This window comes from Drosophila montana, unplaced genomic scaffold (genome assembly GCF_035044405.1).
Source record: "Drosophila montana isolate Dmon_TW-CO22-7 unplaced genomic scaffold, ASM3504440v1 contig_3257_1, whole genome shotgun sequence".
Classification (NCBI taxonomy): Eukaryota; Metazoa; Arthropoda; class Insecta; order Diptera; family Drosophilidae; genus Drosophila; species Drosophila montana.
The window spans coordinates 640320-662957 of NW_026998140.1; the positions used below are offsets into that span (position 1 = coordinate 640320).

General features: G+C 38.9%; 1 long non-coding RNA gene across 1 annotated transcript in view; it reads left to right on the forward strand.

Annotated features, from left to right (window-relative positions):
* The first annotated feature begins 1192 nt into the window (after positions 1–1192).
* LOC135433980 (uncharacterized) overlaps positions 1193–22638 on the forward strand; it is a 68869-nt gene continuing 47423 nt past the window's right edge. The window contains exon 1 of the long non-coding RNA XR_010437166.1: positions 1193–1289. This is a non-coding gene — a long non-coding RNA (uncharacterized LOC135433980). The remainder of the gene's footprint in view (positions 1290–22638) is intronic.

Consider the following 22638-nt stretch of genomic DNA (forward strand, 5'->3'; position numbering starts at 1 on the left):
CGTCATGACATAAATATAAATATAAATTTTTATATTTTCTTGTCTGGCAAAAAGCTTTTGCCTAACTTGCGCAGCCTTCACGGCCAATCTTCTTTTTTGTTGAATATCTATGTATATTGCGTAGTATATATACTAAAGTAAATATACTTTCTTTGGCCGGCTTTTTGGTCGCTGGCAAAGTGAAATTTATTAGAAACGCAAAATCTGTTTGCAGATTGCGTTTAAGATTTGATTATTTATGGTCAGCTGTTTGCAGTTGTGGCCGGCAAGCTGAAAAGTTGCCTTTAAGCCTGGCTTTGATTAACTGCAGGGCGAAGAGAAGGCAGCTTAATAAGGGGGGGAATTAGCAATATTATAAGTAAAAGGTAAAAATACTAAACTAAATTATAAAATGTTGACTTAAACAAGGAAACGAAAAAAGGTAGCTCTAGTTTTAGCTGAAGCTCAAGCGAATAAATTTAGACAAGTAAGAGGTGCTAATCGGGAGCTGCCGACTAGGGGATACCCTGAATCCTCTTCTTTCAACAGGCGATAGGTATAAACGGACAAATACTTGATATATATACTATTCTAGAAGCTACTTGTCAAGTTTGGTGACCTTAGGTCTTATTATTTACCAAAATTGCTAAAAAAACAGGATTTCGATATCGATTTTTATTGATTTCTTGGAAACGGGACAAGTTATCGAATATCGGAAACAAACTCGATCTGTGCGGGGACTAGGAGGACCTACAGCTAAAATTTGTCTAGCTCTTATAGGTTCTGAGATCCTTGCGTTCATACATACGAACAGAGGGACAGACGAACGAACATGGCTAGATCGACTCGGCTGTTGATGCTGATCAGGAATATATATACTTTATGTGGTCAGAGAAGCTTCCATCTGCTTGTTACATACATTTGCCCAAATACATAATACCCTTTTTAGCTATTTTCAATGGGTTCAGGGTATAAAAATTAGGAACACTTTAAATTTAGTTTATTAGTCCAACAATTAAAGTGAATTTAATGCTTATTTTTACGCTCGCTTTATGTTAATCCAGCCCCTGTTTGAGTTCTTCTCGAGCAGCCTAATTAAACTGCAGAAACGCTTAAGCTCAGCTCGGGCTAATTAACGTTAGGCACTTGCGAGCCGAATCTAAACAATAACAACAACAAGTGGGCACAGATATAAATATGCAAGCAACAGAAATGAGAATAAAGCAGAAATATTTTCGTTTGCTTTATTTTTGCAGAACTAAACTCTCGGAGCTGAAGAACTGGAGCGTGGCAGGCAAACTAAACAGCAGGTAAATTGTGCAAACAACTCGACGTGTAATTAACGCAGAATTAAAAATAAATATTAATACACGAAAATAATAATAATAATCAAATATGCATACACATATTTGGCCCAAAGCGGTTTTCACTTTGCAGCTGTCACAACTGTTGCATGTAAAAATACAAAATATATTTATAAAATATATATAAAAAGCTTGTATATATGTATATATATATTGCCCTAGTCGACGGCCTTTACAAACAGCTGAAAAGTTTGACGCTAGCCCACGTTCTCCAAAAAACAAACCACAGACCACATTGTAGAAAAATAACACACAAAACTTTACCCCAAGCGCCATTAAGGGGTTAAATAGATTTTTTTTTACATTATTTTTCTTTAACTTGGTCGCCGTGGCGACAGCGCTGCGAAAACTTTTCCGCTGAGTTTTCCATTTTTATTTCGTGCGTCCGCAAATATTGACCGAATTAACAGAGCTGGGAACAAAAATCACAAAAAAAAAAACAACTGCGAGCTGCTCTAGTCGGGAGTGCTCGACTAGGAACTAGCCTCAATCCAAACATTTTAGCTTCCTTCTTATATACACACACACACACAAGCACAAACACACACACACACACACAGATAGTAGTTGATAAGCTTCTTGGCCATGGCTTTAGCTTTTTAAATGAGATTAGGGGAAGGTATCAAAAAAGTTAAATATTCGAAATCTATGTATACTCAACAAGAACCTACATACCATATTTTGTATATCTAGCTATCATAATCTTCGAGCTATTTTAAAATCGATATTCATCCATATTATGAAATTAAGAAGAGATATCGGACAAATATAAGGACTTGTTCTGCTAAGGTATAGGAAAATATATATATTCTAAGCTTCAGGATTGAAGCTTTTACATTCTGCGAGTTATCCTTAAGTAATCGATATTTATCGATATATAATGAAATTAATAGAGAAATCGAATACAAATTAAGCTTTGCCGTACATTAAGTATAGGAGAACAAATAAATTTTATGCTTCAAGCCTGTAGCTTTTGTGGCTCTTACAATCCGCGAGCTATGCATAAAAGTCCAGGTCCTAAAACCGATATTTATCGGTATTATATTTAAAATAAGGAAGAGATTTCACAGAAGGTACAGCAGAATATGTATCCATATATATATATTTATTATATACGACAAGCCTGAAGCTTCTTAAGTTTCCCAGATCTTCCTTTATTTAGCCAAATAGACGGGCTAGACTAGATCAACTCTGCTCTTCAACCAGAACAAGAGTCGGAGATGCTTCCATTTGCCTGCTCTAACAAAACTAATCTACCCCTTGCAATCACTTTTAATGGCTTCGGGGTATATAAAAAGTTTTACCGCAAACAAAGCGCGGCAGTTTCCAGGCTCTAAATGGGTTACTTTTCGTCGACGGGTTAACAATTAGGCTAGCTATATAATAGCTATTTTCCAAGCAGCAGCAGAGTTCTGCTCCGATCTTAACTCGTTCCCAAATGGAGCGCTACAAATTGTAACCGTCAAATAAAGATGCGATCGCAATGAAAATAAAACTAAAACACAATTTATGCCAAGTGAAGGGCTAAGGCAGTTAGTGGCTGGTCAAGGGGGGGGGGGGGGGGGTCTGCTAAGTAAGTGGGTGGCAACTACAAAATGCGGCCATGTAGTTGTATTTGAGAATGCCGCGCACGTTTGGCCATGCAGCTACGTGTCTGGAGCAGAAACAGAAACGGGATCACAGCGCACAGCTTTGGGCCAGTCAGCAGTTCACTGGGTCGACGGCGGCGCGGGCGAGTCGAAGGGGGCGGCGGGGCAGGGGGGGAGGGGAGGGTGCAAAACTGACCACCATCACTTGAAATGTTGGCTAGCAAAATGTTAAAAGCTAAAAGTCATGCAACTAAATCCTGTCGAAAGCGTTTTAAACTACAAAAAAGGATTTGTGCTAAAAAGCAGCTAAAGATTTTTGCGGCCAACAACTAAGTGAAGTGCGGCACGGGGGAAGGGGCGAAGCAGGGCGCGGGGTGCGGGGCGCGACGTCGGGCAGATAAAAGACAGCGCAAGTAGCTGGCTTAAAAGAAAAAAGGAGTACTTAGACAAAAGTGAGATCGAAACGAATTGTGAATACGCTTAAGTTGTATGTGAATATATAATAAGAGTTTGTCCCGCAGTCCAAATGGTAAAAGTTAATATTTTGACTAGAGCTTTGTTTTGGGTTAAGAAAGAAAGAAGATTAAGAACTAAGGAAAGGATGGAAAACGATTACAGTTTGCATAAAAAGCCAGCGTGGCCTTGATGTCTGAGCGTTGAACTAGCAAGCAGCAAGTCGCCGTTTCAAATCATGCAAAAACTTTCGATTGTTTTATTTATTTCTTGAGTTTGTTATTGTTCACAGAAAAAAATGCATTTATTTGTTCGTTTAGTCATAGATTGCTTTTGAAGCTAAAGCAATAAATGAAAGAAAAAAATTCATGAAGATTTGAACCATCAAAAAAGAAGTAAAATAATATTCAATATTATAGATGCCTTAACGAAACGAGGAATTAGTTTGCTTCGGTCAAACCTGTTCTTAAATATATTATAATATACATAATATATTATCAATTATCTACTATCTATATCCTATTATCTATTGCTGCTATCTGTCTAGAACACAATTACCTAATTGACTAACAAACATTACATAAACAATATTGACTTATACTAAAGTCCTTCGAACCTGTTAAAAGCTCTCAATTCAAGTGGATAAAACTTTGTTGCCGCACAAAATGTTTACAGGCTGTTCAATATCAAAAATTGTTTGAAAATAGCCGACAAAGTTTCGGAAAACTAATTTTCTAATTTCCCTAAATTGCCGCAGGCCAGCACAAACAGTGTTGGTGTGTCGGCTATGTCCGAGGTAGGGCACAAATTAAGTACCGCACGTTGTCATGCCAAGCGAGAGTATCGAAACATGGCCAAGTCAGGGGGGGGGGGGAGGGGATCGGCGGGGCTAAGGGTCTGGGAGGGCTCGGGGCTAAGGCCGAGCTAAAGCCAAGTCGTCTGGCAAATAAGAACTTGTGTAGCGTTGAGTCAGCATTAAGTGCAGCCCGGCATGCAACATTGCCTGCATGCAATGCGAGTAGCAAACCTCCCCCACCCCACCCCCCCCGTCCCCTTCACTCTCTACATAGCACAATTCCCCCCGGCAGGAGCCGCTCAACATGGTCCCCGTCCTCGTCCTCGTCGCTGTCAATGACTGTCAACGCCAGAGACAGGCAGCAAAAGCGAACCACGACATGGCTTGCACTGACTGCAGCCAGGGATTGCTGCCAAGCGAGAAAGAGAGAGAGAGATAGATAGAGAGAGAACGAGGCAGGGTATGGGAAGTCGGCTTGCCAGAGTTGACATTTCAATTTTCACACACGCTTTTGCGGTTGCTCCACATGAATTGATACGCAACTCGAAGGCGGCAAAAGAGCGGAAATTAAAACCCAATAAAATCACATGAGGAAAAATAGCTCAAGTTCGGCTTAAATTGGCTCGCTTGAAATTAATTTTAGAATCCCCAGTGACCACGCCCATGCCCATTGCTAATTAGCCGCACAGAAATGGGCACAGAAATATCGCAACGACAGCAAAGGGGCGTGCCCTCTGTTGAATTAGTTGCGGCTCGGGTTCAAGGTCCTTGCCACAAGGTCGCGCCACAAGCAGCTCCGGATTTGGTCACATCATAAATACATGGCCTACTCTGCTATCTACTGCTGCTTCTTCTTCTTCTTCTTCTTCTCCTTGTCACTATTCAAAATAACATGCAAATTTCATGGCCTACAGCATGTGCTGGCCATTAGCAGTAGGCTCTAACAAAGTGCAAATGAACATTTTCTATACCCTGTAGTTTTCATTATATGCAAAACGGCTACAAACGATTGAAAAATTCGATGACACCTAAATAAATATAGGTGGAAAATGAGTGGAATACTAAAGACTGACTGTAAATGCTAGAAAAGTTGTCTGCAGATGTTTCCGGGGTTTTTCAAATTTTTCACTTGCAAAAGTGGAAAATGAGTGGAATCCTAAGTATGACTGCAAAAACTAGAAAAATTATCTGCAGAATCTTTCCGGGTTTTCAAAAGTTTTACATGCAAAGGTGAAAAATCTGACTGTAAGTGCTAGGAAAGTTTTTCACTTGCAAAAGTGGAAAATGAGTTTAATCGTAATGTGTTGCTTTGTATATCCAATTGGTCTCCAATTGGAAAACAAATATTACCAACTAAAACCTCCATTAACATATTCTAAACATTTTTATACGTTCCTTTTAAAATTATAATTCAAATTGAAAAAGTAGAAAAATGCATAAGCCTTTCTGCATAATCCGCTTTTGTTTAATAAAAATTTTTCAATTATTTATAAAAAATTTATTGCGCTAGAATATTTTTACATTTCTCCCGATTCATTTCATTTTTCAACTAACTCAAAGCATATTTTTAAAGCTCTGCCATAATAGTGAATAGCTGCGAGCTAAAGCAAATTCCTTTAATCCACATTGATGGGTGGAAAATGGGTGTAAAGCATAAAGTTTTTGCCCGATAAGGGGCTTACGCTGATTTTGATCCGCGTTACAGCGTGTCAGCTAGTTAAGCACTGCCGACTAAAATGTTCTCACACAAGTTTTTTTCGTTAGTTTGTGCAGCCTCGTTGACATTGCAAATAAATGGGTGTGGTTAAAAACTGTGTCAAGCTGCAAGTGCAACGCGAGCGAGGCGCAACACAGCACAACAGAAAAGACAGCAACAACAACAACAAAAGGGGCAACAGGAAATGTGGAAAAATTTGTTTAAATTTTCAGCGAATTGCTCGGCCCCCGTGGAGCATTGGCTGCATCGGCTGCATTGGCTGCATTGGCCATTGTTCGGCCCGGTTGTTGTCCTGCTTTAAATGGCTGCTTTCCCCATATGCCGCGTATATGTTTTAATATATTTTATTGTTTATGACATGTGGGTCAAGCAATTGCAATGCAATCGTTACCAGCGCGTAAATTGCTTCAAGGGTTTTGCGGAAGGAAACGAAAAAAAACACCAGAGAATAGGGTGCGGAAAATGGGTGGGAAACTAGTGTGAATTGCTCGTGTATTGTTGATGAACGAAAAGGGGGGCTTGTGCCGCGGGGCAGCAGCAGGACCCTTTTCTGCATATTGCACACAGAGTGTACAATTTTGAGCAAATTGCATAAATTGTTTTCTGTTCAAGCATTGCAATTTTCTTCTTTTTTTTTTGGGTACATGTACAAAATCTGCATGTAAATAGGTGTAGGAAATTTTCAAACTTTAAGTGAAGTTTTATAATATGAATCCGTGGAAAATGGATGGAAATGGTGTAGAAGAAGAAGGGAGGAGGGTATAGTATAGTATAGTATGGTATAGAATAGTATAGTATAGTATAGTTTTGTATAGAATAGTATAGTATACTTTATTATAGTATATATATTCTTAATCTGAACGACGAGCAGAGTCGATCTAGATCTATCTGTTTATATGAAGATTTCGATTTTGAAGACTAAAGATTATAAATTTGGCATATATATTCTCGTATATCACATGCAGATGCGAGTTTATCATATTTTTTCGATAACTCTTCTTATAAATATCGATAATTATCGATAAATCTCGGCAAATATCGATAAAAAGATACGGTTGTTTTTAGCCCAAGTTAAAATATTTAAGACAAACTTATAATACTTGAACTAATTCCTAGAGCTAGAATCTCGCGGCTTGTCATATTCAAGATCTGAACATTTTATAAAGGTAAAGTGAAGCCAATATTTTTGTACTATTATGCTTTTCGGTCTATATTGATATTCAAGCGTAAGCATATAAATTTTTAATAGCGCTCTGCTTTCAATTTTTTTGTAGCATCCACTTAAAATAATTGTCCATTTTATAGCTGATAAATTCCGCAATTTTCCAACTGAGCTATAAAGAAAACTTTCTTCAAGATTAAGTAAACTTTCAGCGCTGAGATTTAAACCTTGGCATAGTTGTATTTTTTTTTTGTCTTGTGTGTGTTCGGCTGGCTTGCACCTATCGTTGGGGCTCTTGGCTGGCATTGCCAATAAGCCAAGCAAGCAGCCAAGTTGCAGTTTATGCTGTCAGCCAGGTAACTGCAACTGCCACCGCTTGTGGCGTCACCTGGTTGCGGCAATATGCATGGCACTTATTGCCGCTCCAGTTGACATGCGGAACAGGCTAATGGTTGAGAGACGATGCCAGGGCAGGGCAGGGCAGGCCAAGCCCCAAACAAACAAAAAATAATGCGACTTTTTTGCCGAAGATTAAACACTCTGGCAGATAGAAGAAAAGAACTCCTACAAAGACTCAATTTGCAAGCGAAGCCCGATGTAATTGAGTTTGGATGGGATTTTGAAGATATTATATGTATACCACGAAAAAGTTTCTCTTAGTTTTATTCAATAAAAGATACATTTTTGAACGGTTTAAATGGAACATTATTATATTAAATTTTATTGTATGAATATCATATTTTCTTAAAATTAACAAAAAGCTTAATTCCTTGACAAATGATTTCTGAGTTTGCTGAAGAAATCTTGTGAATAGAAATATATTCTATTTAAAAATTAAATTTTCGAGCGATTCTTCTTCTCGATCTATATCCTTTGGCTTAGTATTGATAAGATTAATCTCACATTTGGAGCGCATTCAAATTTGACTCAACTCTTAACTGCTTCTGGACTCTTTAAACGATCCTGTAAATGGATAAGGATCTTTTAAAAGTAACTGACAATACATAAATTATATATTTCTTGATCTAACAAGTTCTTAACTGTTTTCGATTGCTTTAAATTCACTTATTGAATCGCTTAAGGAGACTGGAAGCAGTTAAGAGCTTGTTAGTCTGATCAAGAAGTCTGGTTGGAAAAATTAATTGCGGCCTTTCCAAAAGCTATTCCCTAGGGTATATATTTGATATAGTGCTTCGATCTAGTTAACCTATATTAAGTTTCAAGTTAAAAGCTAAAAGTCGCTTAAAGCGACGAGTTTCCATAGATAAGGCAGACGTAATGAAATATGGCTATATTAAAGCGACTCTAACTAGTACAGATCAGGTTGGGAGTTGTCTGCTTTTGTGCGTGCCATATAGCTGGACAAAATTAAAACTGTGAGTTAGATCAAGAAATCTAGATATAAAAACAATGACTGCAGGCAAACATTCTTTTCAAAAGATATCTCAAATGGCAGCTATATGATGAATGATATAAAGAGATCTATGTTGAGGTGAGAAGCTTACATAGAAATACGCAGATGGAAGGAACCCTGGCTTTATTTTCTCTACTCTAGTTACAGTCCAGATTGCGATAGTAAATGGTTTACTTACAAAAACGCAGACATAAGAAACCATATCTATATTAACTTGACTCTAGCTACATCTCAGGGATGTCGAGTTGTCTGCCCTTTGGCATATACCCTGCCAAAATTAGAATACCCGCTGCAAGTGTATTAAAACGTCTTGCAGCTGCCGCAGCACATTTTTATTTGCTCAAGCAAAAGTTTAGCAGCAGTTTTTTTTTCTTTTCTCTTTTTGGGTTCTTTTTTTTATGCCGCTAGAAAGCTCCGAAGTGGCGGGGCTAAGCAAAAAAAAAAAAGCTAAAAACTCTGCATAAAAACGGGCAAGAAATGTGGCCATAAGTTTGCGTTGAGGTATGCGCCACATGTCCAAAAATCACTGCAGGTACGCACACACACAGGTACGCAACATACACAAGCACATATGCAACGCATACACACACAGACACAACACATACACACACACACACACACACATCTAAGCACACATGTTGCGTCTTGAGGTTGTTTTCATAGCAGCTGCAACTGCACATTAAACTTGCTTTGTTGGTCTCTGCTGTTGCACAGTGTGTGTATTTGTGTGTGTGTGTGTGTGTAAATTTATTTTGTGTGTGTGTGTGTGGCCATCATAACCCTAGGTGAATGCTTAAAATGTATGCACTTGTGGGATTTTGCATAGCACTCGGTTTTAGCATTTGATGTCCCACAAGCCCCTGCGCCGCACCCTAACCTCAAGCCCACGCCTGACCCGCACCAGGGTCGGAGCGGGGAGGGGGGGGGGGGGGGGGGAGGGTGCAGCTGATTTATGCATTTGCTCTGCTGCAATGTTTTTATTAGATTTTCGGTTAAGAATAAATATGCAAATGGCCAAAGTTGAGCAGCAAAAACAAAAGAGAGCTCTGCGTAGCTGGCAACTGGCAACTGGCAACTGGCGACCGGAGACTGGAGACTGGAGACAGGTGCAAATACAGGTTGCACAGGTGCAACAAATGAATGTTAACACACAATGCATGACAAAATGCTGATTGAGCCTGTTGCCGACAGTTGTCAGTTGCCGCCTTCTGCCCGAAACCACAGGCCCTGATCCCAGGTCAACTGATTTTCATTGTTTTGGCAAATGATTTGACGAGTTCCGAATTGATTCAATTGAACTAGTTGGTTCCGGAGAACTAATGGGGCTGTCAATCTGTAGATAAAAAGAAGATATGGGTCGCTGGTTCAAAGTCAGCAGCAATTTCTTATTATAAGAGTAATAATTGTAACAATCTTTAATCTAATTCGTTTATAAACTTTTTAGTGAATATAAAATTATTGAAACAGTATATATGAATGAAGAAAAAAATTAAATTTAAAAAGTGAATCATGTAGCCGAGATATATGTATATATAAATATATATATTTTTCTTTTAATAATATTTTTATTTTATAATTTTGATCAGCGAATTGAGAATCCTATATAATGTTTTTTACTAATATTCGCCGGGTCTTTCTAAGATATACAACAACAAAAAATGAGTTCATATTTTAGTATTTATTGTTAATTTATTCATTTTATTTTCAGTTCGCATTTAACAAATTTCCTCTTTCTTTTGGCGCTGTCTTCTTCCTGCCTTCTCAGTCCATATCGACAGCTTCTTTATTCTTATCGATATTATATTTATTTCCTTATCGATATCTTCTTATAATTAACTAGATAGCGACCCTGTAAAAACAAAGCTAAGGCTACCCATGATGATCTTATCCTATTACAATATCTATTAAGGAATTTCGACCAAGAGTTATTAAAGATCATGTTCCAGAAGGAATTTCTTTTAGGAGTATAAACTTTTTTCTTTTATTTTCAATGTTTACTTTTAATTTCAACAACAAGTTACACGAGAATTAGATGTAGATCTACAAGGGAAAGTAATCGCGGTAACTTTATATTTAAAATTTCTATGATTGAAACTAAAAAATCTGGAAAGAGCTCTCTATATTGTAGCTCAGCGAGCCATCGTTCGGATGCGAATTCACCTCTTAAATCAACAGCTAAACGTTTTTCCGATTTAATTCCACAAATTGTACGAATTGTTCATTTATGGCGAGTTTTCCATGTGGCTTTCGACTTGTCGTTGGGGCATTGTTGAGGCTTTGCGCCTGTTTGCACTTGACTCCAAGTGGTTATCCATGTCAATGGCGAGCTCCGACAGCAACAGCAGCGGGTCAGCGTCAACGCATGCAATCCTTGAATCGCATTCAAAGGTCAACACAGCGGCGAAAACCACAAGATGGTTAGGGCCAGACGGCACAGCGAAAAAAAAAAGAGAGAAAAGGTCAAGCAATTAAGTGTTGAGCCCCTGGTCGAGCGTCTGTCAAGCGAGACAGATAGCCAGACAGAACGGACAGGTCAGCCTGACAGGCAGGCAGGCAGGCAGACGAATGTTGATATTTGCAAAGGCAGAAGCACGTATGGGTGCACCAGTAGGCAGTGCTAGACTTGGAGATACCCTGCTAGTTACCTGGAGATAGCCTCAAAAGCTGCACACATATAGGCACACACACACACACACACACAGAAACTGCTTGCTGTAAAACTCAACCTCTTCTTGCGCTTCTTCTTCCTTTAGCACCAGACTATATCAAATACTTTCCCAAGTAACTTGGTTGTTGATACTTCAAACTTTCTGAAATTTTTAGGGAATAAATAGGGCATTCAAATATGCATATATCCCAAAGCCCAAGTTTATACCTACACAATTAAGCTTTTTACTATTTTTTTGGGAAATAGGTGTCGGTATACAAAAAGTGAATTATTTGTAATGTGTATATACTAAAAATCAATCTACATAACAAGTTTGGCGTATAAAAATCGAATAATCCTCGAGTTATGCTTAAATAACCAATACTGAAAACAGATTCTTATCGATATATTTGATAAAGATATTGTATAGACTTGGCAAAGTAGCTTAGCGTATGGTTTATGAGAATGTTTCTTTCAAATGCCAAGTCTCAAGCTCATATAGTTTCCGAGATCGTCCCGATTAGACATATATTCACTTTATGCTATCGGCGAAGCCTTCTTCGACCTGTTACATAAACTTACACAAGACCATTATACCCCTTTTTTTTACTTCTTTTCAATGGCAACGACAATCACAATTTTGCGCTTGATATGATAACAGTTAAGCGCTCTACAACAAGCTCCTCTTGGGTTTTGGCTATAGATTTGGCTTGAAGCTCTCGAAAATTATGCAAATAAACGTGAGCTGATAGGCAGCTCGGGCATAGTTTGAACTTTGACCTGAGCGCAAAACTGTCAGTCACAGCGCTGGAGGGTTCTTAAATATACCCTCTAACTTCTGGGAGACGCCAAAAGGGGGTATATGCAAATGAATTTAACTGGCTAAGGAAAGCCTCTCTCAGCCCTTTATGTATATATATTCTTGAGCAGCCTGCATAGCAGAGTTTTTATAGCTATATATATCCGTCTGTAGGTCTGTCTATCTATATGAGATTTTCGATTTCTGAAGCTGTGAAATGTGGAAACTTTAAAATTGATGAAGCTCGCAGATCGGAATTGTTTTTAAGTATCTTAACTCTAATAAATATCGATTTTCAGCCAATTCTTTGACTAAAATATTGCAGAATTTAAATGCCAGAAATCAGCAATGTTTTTTTTTATTAAGATGTAGAACACATATATCAATAATATTTTAATTTAAGAGCCCACTTTAAGCCTTTGGTCTGAACCCAAAAAGGAATGTCATCTCTAATCTCTACAAAATGTAAAACGATCGGACGTTAAGCACCGATCAAAATTGAATTTTCGATGGGTTCAGGCAGCAGCCAGAAGAGGCACAAATACTGCGAATACAATTGTAATTAAATAGGAAGCTTGTCACAGGGTATCTGCCAGTCAGTCAAACCCAACTTAAGCCATCTTACTTATATTTTATAACTTTGCTTTGCTGCTGAGGTATGTGTGGAAGGAGAAAGCGAACGCTCTTTCCAAGCATTTAACTTTACAGAATGTAAATTACCAACACGCGCTGAGCCACAGACTCTAACACCCGCATATCACAAAGACAGTTTACCTGCTCTCTCTCCCTCTCTCTCTCTCTCTCTCTCCGTCTCTCTCGCTCAACCTGGTTTCATTTGTGGCGCACCATTTTTTCGCACATGAAATTTAATTACGCATACGCCGAGTCGCCAGCATTAAAAATATATGCACTTTACGCGCCAGGACTAATGAGCGATGCGACAGTCTAACATAACTGTGTGTTTACCTAGCACAACACCAAGCCACGCACACACACGGCAAGCCCACATAAACGCAGTAATGGGCGTGGCACACTTGACTGAATTTCTGCTTTAGCAGCGACTACGTGGACAACATATAAAGATAAGAGCATGTTAGCTATGGGATGAAGCTGGTGACTTAAGAGTTGCCTAGCTTCTAGGCTCTCTCTATACATCAAGACTTTGATGATATTACCAGGTTATCATATTGCTTGGCTGTCTGAGCGTGCCAGAAAGATGAGGTCGCTGGTTCAAATTCAGCCGCTCTATATATCATGACTGTGATCATGAGATATCATGAGAGTTGTTTCTGTGTTCAACACAGAGTGTAGATGGCAAAGCCTTGGCTTTGTGAACGCGCCAGAAAAGTGGGGATGCTGGTTCAAATCCATCAGTTCTATATATCATGACTTTTATGTATGTATATCTGTATATCAAGAGACTTTTTTCTGGAATCGACATAGATGGCAAATCCTTGGCTCCATGAGCACGCCAGACAGGTGAGGTCGCTGGTTCAAATCCAACAGCTCTTTATAACAGGACTTCTTTGATATCACCTTCTATATATTTAAGAGAGTTTTTTCTGTGATAAATAAACAGCCAGAACGGCAAGAGCTTGGCGCTGTCTGCGCACGCCAGCACGGTGAAGTCGCTGGTTCAAACTCCGCAAAAATGTTTAATATTTCGTTTGTTTATTTAGTTTTCTTACAATTTTTACAAAAAACCAATCAAGAATTTAAGCTAGAACTATTAACAATCCTTCACAACGTGTCTGAACATTTCATCACTTGTTGCCAATTTCCAACACTAGATGGCGCCGTGCCCAAATGCTTATTAGAATATCAAGCACATGCAGTGAGAGGTTCTCTGTGTTTTCTTTTTTTGTCCAAATTACTTTAGACATTAAATGCAGCGCATCACACAGTCGAGCACCCTTGACTTTCTCGCACCCCCTCATCGCACCGGCTAGTTACATATTCATTGCGCTGTGTGCTATGTGCCCCGCCTCCCGCCTCCCCTCCATACATACCCTTACGTTTTTTGTTAGGCTACATTTTATTTTCATTTTACTTTTGGCACACGGAACTATTTTGTTGCTGGCTGCAGTTAATGTAATATAACCATCATCAGAGGCTCCGTGCTCCTGTCTGTCTGCCAGCACGACTGAGGGGCGGGTTGAGCGGTGGGTGGAGGGGGGAGAGGGAGGGCGAGTGTTGGCTTTAATGGCGCCGTAAGATATGCTACACTTTTGCGCCGTCGTGACTTGCACGAAAATGAAATGATTTGTATTCGCGAGAAAATAAATTATGTGCAAGTATTTTAAATACGAATTCTGACTTTTTTTTTTTTTGCCTGCTTGCTCCAAAATGAGAACGCATTTTTTCACAGGCAGCAGGATGCGGGACCAAGACCAAGACGTTGTCTTCTCTTGGCTCGACATAATGAAAATGTCGAAGTGAAAGTAGTAAAATTTACATAATCTATGCGCTCGAAAATAAATGAGAAAAATCACAAAAACCATCCAAAAGCTCAAGAGGAAGAGCCAACGTAAAAGGGGCGGGGCTGAGTAAACGAAAGGGAGCTGCTAGCGTAAAGATAAACATTTGATTAAGCGCATTAGACTGATGCCAAGTATGGGTAGCCGGCGGAGGGGGGGGGCGGGAGGACTGTGCCAGGTAAATGGGCGTGGCATCGTCTGTTGATAGTTGAGCGTAGAATAACTTTTGATAGCGATTGCGAAAACTTTATAAGATGTGAGAAATATTAACATAGCACAAAGTGTATATTGCAAGCAGTTGGAAGAGCAGGAAGGGGGGTTGGTGCGGGCGTAGAAAATTCAAATACATACATATTAAATGTATTTGAAGACTTGCAATTGGCTGCAACTTCAAAAGTGGACGGAAAAGAAAGGGGTAGCAGAGAAAATTGTGCTGAAAAAAGTAAGTGAAAAGTAGCAACAAAGTAGTTGTTAAAATGTAGAGAATGTTTAACAATAAGTTAACTTGTATTTGTCTTAAGTTTCAATTGAGGCCACTTAAACTAAGAGCAATAAAGTTTTGCTTGCGTTTAAATGCAAGTTTTGCATTAAAAACCAACCAAAATGAAGTTTTTCAATGAGTTTTGACTCATGTGATGGCTGACTCCTGCTCGCTCTTAAGACTTTTTGAGTCAAAAGCTGAGCTTGCAGCTTACCTTGCATTCGCACTCCCACGCATGTTACATATATATAACTACTTCCCACTCACTTCACCCTCTTACTTTTTTACGCTCTCTTCAAATCTCTCATGATCATCTGTTTCAGCTCAGTTACGCACACACGCGTGCCTAGTTGGGCAGAAGCGCTTAACTTTCTGTTGTGATTTGCTCTCCAATGCGCTCTCGCTTTATCGCTCGCCATTGTCTGTTGTTTTCTTTCTCCCACGCTAGCCACACAATGCAGCAGCTCAGATAAGCTCAATAAAACTGTCGCCTTGGCACTTGGCAAATACATTTGCATATCGCTACTTGGTAAAGGCTGCTCCCTCACACTCTCCCTCTCTCTTAGCCTAGCTTGTTAAAAGTAACAAAAAATGTGCAACATCAGCGCAAATAACTGTTTGTCAGTCTCGCTCTCTCTCCTTGTCGCTTACGCCCGCTCAATTGTTGGCGTGTGAGTGTGTTGGCAGCATATGAATGGAATATGCAAACGTCATCAAAAACACCAACAACTAAAACATGAAAGCTTATGAAAAGCGACTCAACTCTGATCTGCTGCTGAAATGCCTTTAACCTCTCAACCTCAAGGCAAGTCGCCATTTGAGGTTGGGATTTTCGGGCTGCGTTTTGTTTGCCTTTTGAAAAATGTTCGTGTTATTCTTGTTGTTGTTGTTGTTGTTGTTTGCGTGTGCAGTGTATCAAGGTACATTAGCCAAAAAGCTCAGCTGGCGAGTCGTGCGTTTAGACTTAAAAAGCGCAAGAGTGCGGGACAGAGCGAGGGAGAGATGAATAGAGAACGCAAAGCGGATTTCGTGAAGAAGGCAACAACACAACAACATTTAATATTCTCTTTCTTTAGCATTTATTTAAAATTTATGCTGATGTCTGTGCTCTTTGGCATGCGTGTGTGTGGGTGTGCATGCGTGTGCGTGTGTGCGCGTGTGTGCGCGTGTAACATTTGTGGGCAGAGCCACATACACGCACACATGCAAATGTATTTACTTGGCTGCCATTTTGACGCAGTCTCTCACAATATGTTACATTTCCATAAATATTTAAGAAAATTTGCATAAAATGTTAAAACGTCTTCTCTGCTACTTGAAAAAATAAAATAAAACAACAGCGACAACAATATGGAGTAAAGAGAAAATTTAATTCATGACGACAAAAGTCGATGCTCTCAGCCAGAAAAACATACGCTACAACAACAACAACAACAACAAGTGCACACATGAAAATGTAATGCAAAACGATGTGCGTATGCATGTAAATAGCTACGCACCTCTCTCCCTCTCTCTCTCTCTTTCTCTCTTTCTCTCTTTCTACTCTAGTGCCTTTTTATTCTTGGCACATTTACGCGTGGCTCGAATTGCGGCGCGTTGAGCCGCATGAAATTGCATTAAAAGCTAATGAGCTTGAAATAAAAGACAATTTGGTTTTGGAATTGAACATTTTTGTCCTTTGTTTTTGTGGTAAAAAACCAGAGCCGTTAGAATTTTTAATTTGCGCAGCAGCAAAGCCTTGAACATAGAATGGTCATGGAAAGAAAATTATAAAGAAAATTCCTTTCTGACCAAAAGCAGCACTTGAAATACCCTCCCCTATTGCAGTGGGAAATTGTATATATAAAAAAAATACCCAACAGGCACAAAAAAGATAATAATATTAAACCATGCAAATTATCCCACTGTACCAAAATCTCCGATGCAGTTTTTCCGTCTCGCTCACACTCACGTTGCTTTCGGCTCGCGCTGCTGCTAAAGAATGAAAGCATGGCGCTTCGCCAAATATTTGCACGCCCGCTCATTGCTTCGTAGCTTAACTGTTAGCACAATACAATAATCCGAATTACCGTTATGGCAAACACGGTGCAATAATCCAAATTGGTTTTGTTGCAAATGCACTCAAATTTTCAGCAACTTCTGATATGTATGTCCAATTTGATCGCATGCACACGGCAAGCCAAACGCATTAAAACAAATTTGCGCTCAAAGAATGCATTGGACTAAGTGCCGCTTTCGGCTCTCTCCCCTCCCCCCTCTCACTAAGTGAAAGGCAATACAATTTAAAGTTGAGCACAAAACCATGCTCAACAACAACAACAACACAGAAACCGCAAAAGCCATCAAATAGCTGTAATGTTCACACCAATTTTACGCTCAATTAAAAATAGCCACCGCAGAACTTTTGCACTCACAGCAGCCAAACCGCAAGAGAGCGCAAACTGCGCAGTCATCTAAGCAATGATCACAAACTTAATGCAGCGTGCGGCGTGCAGCGCAGCAGCAGCGCTGCTTATAATTTTCGGCAATTCCGTTTTGATTATGCGGTGAGCGCGGGCAGCGTCAGTTGAGCGGAAGTTTGCGGACCGTTTGCCGCAAACACTTTCCTGTTGTTTTTGAGTGCAACTGAAAAAATCTGCAGATTTCTTTTGAGCTAAATGTCGGCAATGTATGTATGTGTGTGTGGGTGTGTGTGCGTGGCTAACGGCTCTTTGAAAGGCATAAATATGCATGTCACATGCAGAGCGCACGTCTACGCCGCAGCATGACGTCACTGCTGACTCGCTTAACCCTTTAATATTAAAATCTAGTGCTGTTTTGTTGAAAGCTGTGAATGTTAATTTGTTGTTGAACTTTTAACTGTTAGATTGCAAATAAAGTTAGACCATTAAAAAAAGAAGAATATAAGGGTTAAGCTTACGCTCACACTGCACTTAAATAAAGTGGGCGTGGCAACGGCTGCTAGTGCAACAGGCGTATTGTGCCGTTAGGTTTTCAAACCTCATCAATTGTCTACCTTAAACTTCCCCCCTTTGTAACCCCCCACGCGCCGCTCGTTTGTATCATCAGCTGCACAATCTATACACAAGCTGCATACCCTGCTGTGTGCATTTGCATTTGCGGAAGACGAAAAAAAAAGAACTAGCAAAAATCTCATCAGGCCTCTGAGTTGCTGCCGTTTCCACTCAAACTCTCTCACTCTCACTCTCGCTCTCGCTCGCTCGCACGCGCCGGCGACTCAAATCTGGCCATAGAAAGTAATCTTAATGGCTTTTTTGTTGCCGCCAGCCCTGCCAGCTGGGCGCAAAAAAGAGAGAGAGGGAGAGAGCAGAAAAAAAAGAAGTAAATGGTAGCAAAATGAAGGCAGCCCATGAAAATTGCAAAATGCATTCAACGTTGGGGCAAACGCATAAATTGCGAACCACAGACCCAAGCTCGATCCTGAACCCGATCCTTAACTTGGCTGAAGGCAGTAAAGGAGTGGGGGGGAGGGGGGAGGGGGGTAAGTTGTCTGCGGATTTGAATAGCCAATTTGTTTGGCATTGTTTGCACAGATACTTTGCCCCGGTTAGGGGTGCGGCGGGGGGGTGTGTGTAACGGGTTGCTGCATTTGCATTTCTAAGATAAAATGCAAATATTTCAATTTGTAACTTAAGCAAATTGCCTCAATGAGTGCAGCTGTCAGTCAGTCCACAGTCCCAGACAGAGTCCTGGCCTGGCCCAGAGCCCGGCCTCAGCTCCTTGGCCCACAGACAGGCATTTCCTTTGTTTCGAGTCGAACTTCTTGCTGCAAAGCTGCAAATTTATAATGCCAAAAATACAATATTTAAGGCTCATTCGGTTTTTAGCTTAAATCTTTTGCAACAATTAGGAGCAAGACAAAAAAAACTAGCAATGCCGAAGCTTAAATACCCTTTAAAATATATGATTTTGACTGTTGAATGAGGTGAAGATCAAGATATCTTTAGAGATAGAAAAACTGGAAGTTAGAAGAAAAAATAAAATAGAAAACATAATTTTGATCGGTTCTTTCTATATAAGATAAGATAAGATTTTGGTAACATTTTGAAAATTTCTTACATATAGAGAAAAACAAGTATATTCCAGATATCTTGAAAAATAAAATGGTTTTTCGTACAAAAACTTAAATCTCGCCAGATCATTTTTTATTGCCGTATCCAGTTGTATCACAAATTCAATATACCCTTCTTTCACCATATAAAAAGAGCACAAAAACGTACAAAGTTCTTCTCTTTGTCTTGACATCTTGTGTGCAGCTAATGGAGCTTTAAAAATATTATTATAAAGTGCTTAGAAGACCAGAAAATTGCTTCACACTTTCAATTGCAATTTGGGAATTGTCAAGGCACAGTTTAAAATGCACAATTTATTTGCTCAGACATTTATTTCTATATGCCAAATAAATTAAAAACTGAACATGACTCTTAGTCTTGAGTTGTGCGGCAATGCATTATAGAAAACTATCAAAATTGGGTTAATTAATACATTTAATTACTTAAATATAAGCAATTGGAGGAGAACAAAAATGTCAGCTAATACAGGGTATTACGAAGTTGTGCAACAGGCAAAGGGCGGCATTTGGGACCTAATAGGGTATATGTATGTATATATGTATTATGGGTATTATCAGAAAAGTTCATCTGGTCCGTCTGGCTTTTGTTATCATAATTTGTATAACAGTTTTATTATTATCATAATGAATTGTGTTATTATTAATATAATTTTCATTATCATTTTCATTTAATTATCATTTTTATTATTATTGTAATTATTATTATTATAGCTATTATTATTATTATTATTAATATGAATATTAATATTTTAATACTATTATCGTTATTATTATTAATATTTATTTTATTGCTATTATCGTTATTATTATTAATGTAAATTTGATTGTTATTATCATTATTACTATTATTATTATTATTATTTTTTTTTATTCTAAATATTTATCATCAATATTATTACAACACAATAGCATACGATTAGAACCAGCAACTTCTCCAGCTCACAGAAAAATTTGAAATAAATTTAACCGGATATATCTAAAATTTCTACGAATTAGCTAAACAACATTTCGGGCGTGTGCGCAATTATCTATTGCGAGTTAAACAGAATTTTCTAATTTACGCAGCTGGCGGAAAACTTGAAAATCTCATTTAGTTGTATGGACAATGGAAACTTTGTCTGCCCCAGCTGTCAGAGTGTCGAATGGAGTTGAAGTTTTCCCTTTTCCCAGCCAATACCTGGCCAAGGATGAACTTTCCGCTCTATCAATAACCAAAGCATGTTTATTCTTATCTTCAATTGCAAACTCAATAAAATTGCTGCGAGGCAAGCGAAACTTGAGCCAACGTATATTTTGGTTTATTAGCCAGCAAAACCAACCGACTATCTCTGTAATGTCCTGTATCCCTCCCTCCCTCTCTCTCTCTCTCTCGCTCTCTCTGTCTCAGAACTCTTTGGCCTAATTGCAATAAAAACAATTTGCAACAAGTATGTGTAAATAGCGAGCGGCCATGTTAAGTATTTGTGAACAGACTTCAATGTCGACAACTGCAGCAACAACAACAACAAAGGCAACAACAACAACAACAACAACAACAACAAATACAACAACAACAACAACATCTATAATATAGCAAACAACCTGAGAACAACAAGAGCCTAAACAAACAAGCGCACAACAAGTTTTTGAACATCGTCGTCAGCGCGCCTTGTAAGCGCCCATACCCGTACAGTTTAGCATAAATGGGGTATACACGACTTGCCTCATTGCATGCATGATGCGAAGGCTAAAGCCAAAACGGTTCAAGCCACAAATGCCTTTTTTCTTAACAAGCTACAAACTCAAATTGTAAATTCTGCCGCATAAAGAAGAGCTGCATCTAAATCTGAGCTGAACCATTTCTTGTATATATTCTGGTTCGAGAAATTGTGTCAGCGCGCCTTTTAATCGTCCAAACGCAAACATTTTAGCTAAGATAAGGCACACGAATAAAGAAGGGAATCGAACCATCATGATTTGAACCATTTTTTTTATATACTCTGGTTTTTTAAAAGGGAAATTGGCCGAGTTTATGGCTATGGAAACCAGGTCCCTAAAGCGGCTCATGAGTTCGAACCGCGAGTTGAACCAATAAAAATATTTGTTAGATTTGCCAGCACTATTAAAAGCTAGGTTAAGACGAATTTTTACAAAAAAACTAGGCTAGATTAGAGCCAGAACCTAGGCTCGTGAATAAACTAGTTCAAACTGAATGCCAGACATTGAATCCAACCGCAAGCTGAAATAATAGCATTCTTTTTATTTACAGCAAATGTATTTATAGAGATTTTTGAAATTTCTATGCTCTATATTTTTACTGTAATAAAATTGACCCATCTCTAAAAAGGGCCATATAAAATTGTTTATGTACTATCCACACTTATTTCAAGTGCTGCATAATATTTCGACTCTGTTTTCCTCTGCTCGCTTTAGGTGCAGGTATATCAAAGTCGTGCCTTAAGCTAGCCACGTTCATGGTTTATTTTGAGCAGCAAAATTTCATTTTTTTTTTTGCTGTGTTGTTCGCACTCGCTCTGTGTGTGTGTGCGTCGCTTTTAAGCCGCTGTCCAACACTGTCTTTTTGAGCTGCTGTTTCTGTTGAATCTGCCAGTCAAAATGTCATTACTATAGTGCTGTTGTTGTTGTTGCTGTTGTTGCAAGTTGCAGTTGCTGCTGCTGCTGCTGTTGATGCCACTGTTGGTTTTCTTGTACAAGCTCGTGTTATTTGAACAAAAACTCAGTCAGTGGGCGGTGACGGCAGGGTGTGTGTGTGTGGGGGGGGGGGGAGTGCCACATTTCTATTGCTGCAACATGCATGCAGGGAAGTGTGAAAGCAGCGAAAAGGGGGGATTCGTAGGTCTTGACACTCTTGTTTGCTAAACAATGCAATGTATGTCAAGGCAAAATATGTTCATTCAACTCAAAACAAGGCGAGCATCAATAATGCAACACGATGGCACGATTTTTCCCAGCGCTTGTGAGTGTGCGTGTGTGTTGGGTGTTTGTGGGGGTTGTCTAATGTTTGTTGATTACATCAATACAATTGAAATGCACTTTCACAGAATTGAAACAGAAATTGAAATTGCGTGTAGCTCCCATCAAAGACTTTCGACTAGGTTTTGGGGTCTGACGTGGACAAACGACATTTCAGGGGAATATAATTGGTATTTTAGCACATTCACACTATTTTGCGACATTTTCGTCAAAAACCTGTCGAAATAAAAGTGGAATTGGAATTGAAATTCATATGAATAAAACCCAATATAAAATAACCTTTGACATAACTAGTTGATGTTGTTTCAAAAAGAAAAAAGTATCATTTCAATATTTACCAACGAGCATGTACTTTATTTCATTTCGCACAAACTCGTCGAAATATAAGTGGAATTGCATTCGGTTTATCCTGCGTTAAAAAACTGCAGTAGATTTTGTTTGTTATATCTTGTTGAATGTGTTTTAGATATTTAAACGGATTTAAAATATTTTTTATTGTTTACGTTCAATTTATTCACATTCACTACAACTCGACGAAATATAGATGGAATTGCAATAGGAATTTATATGAAAAAGCAAGAACAATAAATGACATTTGGCACAACTAGTTGATGGTGCTTAAGGCATTTAAGTAGCACTCTAAATTTTAAATACTATTTGTCTTTCCTTATTCACGTTTATTCACATCCGCAAA